Source organism: Hyaena hyaena, unplaced genomic scaffold (genome assembly GCF_003009895.1).
Source record: "Hyaena hyaena isolate Hyena2069 unplaced genomic scaffold, ASM300989v1 scaffold_6, whole genome shotgun sequence".
Lineage (NCBI taxonomy): Eukaryota > Metazoa > Chordata > Mammalia > Carnivora > Hyaenidae > Hyaena > Hyaena hyaena.
The window spans coordinates 6,758,150-6,766,143 of NW_024080638.1; positions in this window are offsets into that span (position 1 = coordinate 6,758,150).

Below are 7,994 nucleotides of genomic sequence, written 5' to 3' on the forward strand. Positions count from 1 at the left end.
TCTCCTTTTAATTGCCCTCTCCCAGATTAGGACCCGGAGTCCCAGAGGTATATGCTCCGTCTTCCTTCCCCAGTACAACTTCCTTTTCCTTTTCTCCCTTTCTGTTTCCCTGGCTCAGTTCTCCCTCTGCTTAGGAGCATTTTCACTACCGTTTGTGCTGGTAAGACAGCAGGGACAGACATGAAAGATACTAAACAAGATATATTTCAGCAATAAACAAGATTCTTGTATTTCTCATGGGATCCCAAAGAAATAATGATGAGAAATAAAAATTCCTGCTGGAGTATTTACAATGTACTCAGCTGCTGAAATGTTCAAAATGCAATCAAGGAAGTAATTTAGCACATTTCTAATACATTTAACTCTGGTCATAATGTTTAAGAGTTTGGCCAAATTTTAAAAACCCAGTGAATCTTTTAAGACATTACTAAGGAATCTAACCCCCATAATAACAAATGCATTTTTGACAGTTAATAGTTAATACTGTATTTGTGGTTTGTTGTTATTGTCTGTCCCTAGGATCATGGCCCAGAATTGGAAGGATGCAGTTTGACCTCCCTGTAGGCAGGGAGCCGGTGTGATCCAGATGTTTCCTTTTGTGCTGTATTCTCAGGACGTGTATGGACTATGTCGGGCCCACTGTCACATATTTCTTTTGCTCTCTCATGATTTCGTGGTGCAAGTCCCCAGCCAGGATACTGTTTCTCAGATGTCTGTCATTCATCTACCTCCTTCACAATTTTTGCGATAGCTGAGTCCACTCAGTCTTTTATTTGCTACTTTCTTTAAATGGATTCATTTGTTACTTGAATTTATTTTAAAGCAAATAATAATAATAACTTTCTTTTAAGCTGGGTTTCTCAAGTCAGACCAGTCAGGTTCAAATTCCAGCCCTGCTTCTTACTAGTTCTGTGACCTTGGGCAAGATATTTGACCTCTCTGGGCTTCAATTTCTTCATTTTTAAAAGGGAGACAACAATATCTATCTTATAAGGATGTGGTGAGGATTAAATAAGAATATTAATATATATGATGAAGCACTTAAAGCAATGCTTGCTACAAACTAACTATCAAAACATAAGTAACTGTCAGCTATGCTTATTATTTATAACATAAATGCTGTATTCCTTGAAATAAACAGATAAATATTGCAATTTAAAATATTTGTCAATATAAATTCCAAGAATGATCTCTGTCATCACCAGTGCCACAATAACCACATTTTAGGAAATAGCTTGACACCCTCTAACCCCCGCCACCCCATCCTTTCTGAGATTATCTTCTCGTTGATTTCCATGAGAATTTAAGGTGTCGTGGTCTCCTGGTTTTTCTGGTGTGTCTTTAGAGTCTTTCTCAGCTCCTCATCCCTTGACTCTCTCATTTATACTGATTCAATCTTGTATATTCTCTCAGGGCAATTTCATCCACTCCCATGGGCTTAGCATAAGGAGACCTACAATATCTAAACCTTTCTCAACTGGGGTCCTTCCTCTGAACCACAGAATGCAGAAAATGACTCGAGTGCCTATCTTCTCAGCTGGAGAACTGAGAGCTACATTAAGTACTCTGCTCTGTACATACAACAGTTAAAATCATTCCTAAGAAACAAGGTATAGATGCAGGGGAGAGATGTGAATTCCTTCCAGACAATGGGTGTCTTAGGGCATTATGGTTCACTTCCCTAGTGAAACTCTTGAGAAAGGCTCCTCAACCCCATGTCCCCACTCTATATTTCTTCCTAAGGAAATGGCACCTGTATCCACCTTGCTGCCCAAGCCAGAAGCCTGACAGTCATTCTAGGGTCTCAGTCCTCCCGCTCCCCAATCCTCTGTCATCCCCTATAATCATTTTCCACTAGTGGATCCTTCTATCTACCTTAATATCCTTTGAATCTCTTCCCTTCCCATTCTCGCTGCCACCAGCTTGGTCAGTGCATACCACTTTGTCCTGTGATTATTTAAAAGCGACCTGAGTGGTTTCCTTGCTCCCACCAATCTACCTTCCACTGGTTCCCGGGAAAATCTCACTAAATACAAATCATATTCTATCTTTTCCCCTTGAATGGCTCTCCAAAGCCTTTCTGATAAGCTCCAACCCCTCCACATGGATTTCTGGCTGATGTTGTTTCAGCATTCCACCCCCTCCCTCTGCCATCATGCCTGCTCCCTGGTCACCTTCTGCCTGGATGCCCTCCCTCTTCTCCCCACTCCTCTGCCATCACTCTCTTATTTTGTAAAATTCTTACAAAACTCTTCTTCTCCAGTTCTCATCTGGCATGCTGTACATGTGAGCTCCTCTGAGAAGCAGCGAGTCCTCTTGGCTTCTGCTGCCTCAGAAGTTGGCAGTGTTGAACAGAACCTACAAGCCAATCAGTGTCACTCTGCACCGTCTCCTGTTCCCAAGGAGCCAACTCTACTCCAAGGGAGCAGTTTTGCATCTGTGAGCATGTGACCCACAACGTGGCTAAACTGGGAGATGGGTTCTTGAATGAAGGTCTGTGCCTTCATCCCCATTCATCGGGTTGGAGGGTGGTGCCTCAGTTCATGGCTGCTCAGAGCCTGTACTTCTACTGTTGGGTGTTCTCCTAAGATAACATGAGTTAATAGCTCAGTTATGAAAAATGACGTGCTGGCACACACTCCTGTTTTCTTAGCAAACCTTTGGCTGCCAGCTTTGCTGTATTTGCTACAATATTGCTCCGAGTCTCCTGGGAGACTCCCAGTAGTAATCACATCTGTGGCACTGAGGTTTCCCAAAGGCTGCACTGGAGAGACATCCAAAGAGGGATAGCAGCTACATTACTTTTGATCAAAGGGCTTAACCTAGCACTTATGACTGGGCTTCAGGCAGTCTAGGAACCCCCTAAAATTACAGGTGCAGCGTTTTGTACATATCATTTGCAGAGGGTCCACTGCTGAGGACCGAGATGCCAGTGTTCCCTTTGGATGATCGACTTTTTTTTCTTTATTCATTAAACTATTTGAATGCTTGCCATGATGTATCAGGCAAGCACCGTCCTAAGCACTAGGGACAGGGGACAAAAACACACATAAAGCATCTGCCCTCACGACACTTACATTCTAGTGGGAAAGGCAGAAAATAAACAAGATAAGAAAGTAAATTACGTTCTATGTTAGAAGGTGCTAAGAGCCACAAAGAAAAATTAAGCAAGGTTGTACTGGTAAGGGAGATGACATTTTAAATAGAGTGGTCAAAGAAGGCTTCATTGAAAAGATGACATTTAAGCCAAGACTGGAGGCTGTTGAGGGAGCAAGCTCTGTGGTATAAGGAAGAAGAGCGTGCCAGGCAGAGGGCACAGCAAGTGCAAAGGCCCCAGGGTCCCAGAGGTATCCAGAGGACTCTCTCTTCAAAGTTGCTTTTGCTTGACATTAAGGCAGACAGCAGGGGCTAAGCATCATTTTCACCTTCCGGAAGAGTGGAAGGGCTCAGCATCTTGGGTCAAACCATTGTTTGTTTGATGGACCAGGCTGGTTTTCCTAACCAAAGACGCACAGAACGAGGATGGCTCTGGATCAGGAACTGACACCCATTACCATCCAGACCTGATGGTTCTCCAGTGGAGAGGAACTACATAGAATTTGGCTCAAGTTCCAATTGTCATTTGGCCACTGGCCATTTTCAATAGATAGCTTCTCAGTAGAAGTTTAGTAACTCCAAGGGGGAAGGAGAAAGAGTACGTTAAGATGCAAGGGGAAAAAACTTCACTTTGTTTTCAGCCAAGTTCTTTTTGTTCCAAGAACTAAACTCACCTGACAATATTTTGTGTATTTGTAGTCCATTATAAAGATTCACTACTCTTACTGGTAGTGAAATGGAAACTGATTAGAGAAGGAAAACGATCCTACTTATATTTTTAAAAATTTATTGTGGCAAAATATACATAACAAAGTAACCATTTTAAGTGTTAAAGTTCAGTGACATTAAGCACATGCACACTATTTGCAGCCATCACAACTGTCCACTCCCAGAACTTCTTCATTCTCTGCTCTGCAACTCTGTACCTATCAAACAATATCTCATCACTACCCCTGCCTCCCAGCCGCTGGTAACCACTGTTTGATTTTCTGTATCTATGAATTTGACTACTCTAGGAACCTCATCTAAGTGGAATCATACAACATTTGTTCTTTTGTGTCTGGCTTATTTCACTTAGCATACTGGCTTCAAGGTTCATGTATATTGTGGCATGTACCAGAATTTCATTCTTTTTAAAGGCTAAATACTATCCTATTGTATGGAAATACCACATGGTCATTATATTAATTACACACACACACATTTCCTTTTACACATGTAGAAAGACACTCTTCTGGTATCATCCTCAAAGGTTAGAACCTGTCTTTCCCATAAGCCCAGCAAATCTCTTCCGGAGTCTGATTTGGGCAACATGTCCAGTGCTGAACCAATTCCTGTGGTCTGTGAAATGCAGTGTGCTGTACACATTGCCTGGAGCGGCTTGGAGTGTGTGAGGAAGGCCCACTCCTGCTGCTTGGGGCAGTCAGCTTCCCCTGAGGCATGTAGAGAAGGCTATTGTAGAGAAGGGGCATGCCCAATAAAAATTTGGATATTGTTGGGAAGGGGAAAAGGAAAGATTAATGCCACAATTACCAAGATATCTACTTCATTACTTCGCTGAGCTGCTGTGAAGATTAAGTGAATACGGTGTGAGGTTGCCTTGCTTTTTCTTTCTTTAAGGTTTTTTTTTTTTTTTTTTTTTTTTGTTGTTGTTGTTGAGGTAGGCAGCAGAGAGAGAGAATGCCAAGCAGGCTCCATGCTGTTAGCACAGAGCCCAACAAGGCACTTGATCTCAGGAGACATGAAATCATGACCTTAGCCAAAATCAAGAGTCACACTTAACTGAGCCATCCAGGTGCCCTGGCTTTTTCTTTCATAGACATTCTTAGATGTGGAGATTTAGGAATTGGTGAGAGAAGAATGCTAGATAATGGAAAGTAAGCAAAAAGAAATTTGGGGGAAGGGTACAAGAACTAAATGGAAAAGAGAGCTGGTGTTGAGATGTGGTTGTGAACAGAAGACCTGGGTCTGAAATCTCAATAGAAATTAAGAGTAATATTCTGGTGTTTCTCACAAGGTCCTCTTTGCCACAAGCTGGCTAAGGAGGACCTAACTGGTTCATCTCCATACCTACCTACACTCAAAAATGCTCCACAGCTCTCAGTGTGCGCCAGGCTGGAGGTATTTGCCTCACCCTGGAATTCAAGACTCTCCAGAGGATGCATCCAGCCTATCTTTGGCCTCATTTCTTGTTGCTGTTGTGTGTGTGTGTTTTTAAGAGTTCAGGTTTTTGGGGCACCTGGCTGGCTCAGTTGAAGGACATGTGACTCTTGATCTCATTATGAGTACAAGGCCTGCCTTGGGAATAGAGATAACGTAAATTGATAAATAATTTTAAAATGTTTAGACTCCTCTAATTCTTCTTTGCTCCATTTCCTTCTCCTCAACTGGGGCAGCAGTGGTGGAGGGAGCAGGACCCCCTGCTGGTACAGCCGCTGCTGGGGTGGGTCCACCAGCCCCTACGTTGCAGATGAGGCTCCCGATGTAGACAGTAGGCAGGGCCTTTGCATGCAAGCCTGGCCAGAAAGGTTCAGCATTTGCATCGGCTGCTTTAATGAGGGCATTGATCTCATCTTCAGTGACTGTCACCTCATGGTTGTGCAGCATGAGGGCAGAGTAGATGCAGGTGAGCTGAGGTGGAGGCCACGGTGCTGGCATGTGCTGCTGGCATGGTGCTAGTTGCTGGATGAAGTGAGGGCCTCACTCCAATGCGGCCTTTGCTTCCTCGAAGACTGGAGCACTTTAGTGCCCTAGCCTCATTTCTTATTGCAGGATATAAATTTATCCACATCTATCCATACAAGTCCAGCCAAATTGGACTTCTGCTATTTCACAATGGCCCCTATGCCTTCTCTGCCTTTGTGCAGGCTTTTCCTTTGCTTTCACTGTTGCTCTCCTATCTTTCCTGGCTGAGATTCTCTTCTCTCAAAAGCTAAGTTCAAATGCGGGGCGCCTGGGTGGCTTAGTCGGTTAAGCGTCCGACTTTCGCTTAGGTCATGATCTCGCGGTTCGTGGGTTCGGGCCCCGCGTCGGGCTCTGTGCTGACTGCCAGCTCAGAGCCTGGAGCCTGTTTCAGAGTCTGTGTCTCCCTCTCTCTCTGACCCTCCCCTGCTCACGCTGTCTCTCTCTCTCTCTCTCTCCTAGAAATAAAAACATTAAAAAAAATAAAAAAAAGAACTTTAAAAAAAAAGCTAAGTTCAAATGCTTATTCTCTTTTGTTTTAAAGATGTATTTATTTAAGAAATCTCTACACCCAACGTGGGGCTTGAATTCAACCTCGAGATCCAGAGTCACATGTTGCACTGATGGAACCAACCAGAAGCCTGCCCCTCCCAATGTAGGATTCACTGGTCCAGCCAGGCTCATCCTCTCCTCGCTAATAAGGTGTGATCTGAAAGTTCACACCTATTAGTGTGCTTGTCTCACCCATGCTAGACCATCAGGTCTATTTTACAGGGTGGTGAATTTCTCCTCTTCCTCCTATGTTCATTCTTTATTGATCATCAAAAAAAATCATGTCCCCGGTGCGTACAGAGGTGAAGAACAGCATTCAGTAAACACTGGCTGAGCTGATGCTGAAACAGGACTCGTGATGGCTGATGGATGCTAGTGGTGGGGCCGACCTGCACCGACGACTTGATGTGCTCTAGGTTGACTTTCTATTCTCAGTGTGACCATGTTAACCAAGACCCTTGCCTCTTTAGGCCTTTCACTCGAGAAAGGTTGAGTTCCTACTGCCAAAGTGAAGCAAAGAACTGAGACAACTTGAGACATTTTATAGATTGTTCAGGGGAAACCAAATTTGTCTTTGAAATCAGTGAGTCTTTTCAGTTTTTATTCCAGAATCACACAAAGCACTATCATCTGAATTGCTGAGCAGTGGCTTTCAAGACTTTTTCTTGTGGTGACTCACAGTGGGGGAAAAAAAAAAAAAAGAAAAAAAATACCTTCTCCCTCACAACCCAGGTCATATATATTCATTCATTCCTTCAATAAGCAGGTACAGGTCACCTACTATATGCCAAAAACTAAACAGAATACGGTAGTGAACAAAGTGGGGGGGAAGGAAACACAAATCCTCACCTCAAAGACCTTACATACTGGTACAACATACAACAAACCAAACAAGCAAAATACACACACACAGAAACAAAAGATCCGTGGAACAAAATCTCCTGTTACCACATGCCGTGCACTCTCATGCTTTCTATTTTATTTTTCAAAAAAGAAAAAAGGCGGGTCACACCCCGTGAAGCCATTCAGTTGGCTTCTCAATTTAGTTTATAGGTGGAGGCTTGCACTCTGAAAAGTACTGGTCTAGACGATTTATGAAGTAAGCAGAGCGGGTGCCGTTCCTATTCTATAGGCGAGACAGAGACACATGCCAACAGACGTTGAGTGAGTTACCCCAATTCACGGCTGGGGGGAAGCAGTGTTGAAGCCTCCCCTCCGGCTTCCGACCGGCCCCCGCCCTTCCCAGTATCATCTGCAGCCTTCCCAGTGGTCTTACCTCCTACTTCTCTCGGATTATAGAATCCTGACCTTTGCCCGGAGCAGCTCCTCCTGCCCTTCCAGGTAAAATCGCACCAGTACCCCTAGGCCTGTCTAGATTGCTACGTGTTCTTAGTGCCTCTTTTACGGTACACTGCCCTCTGGCTTCCTTTATCATTTCTGCTGTGCACAACAGGCTCCCCTCCACTGGGACCTCCTTCAGAGCAGGCCTCCTCCCCTCCCCCCCCCCATACTACAATGTTTTACAGGGTGCGTATTAACAAATACATACGTTGGGGCGCCTGGGTGGCTTAGTCGGTTAAGCGTCCGACTTTCACTTAGGTCATGATCTCGCGGTTCGTGGGTTTGAGCCCCGCGTCGGGTTCTGTGCTGACTGCCAGCTCAGA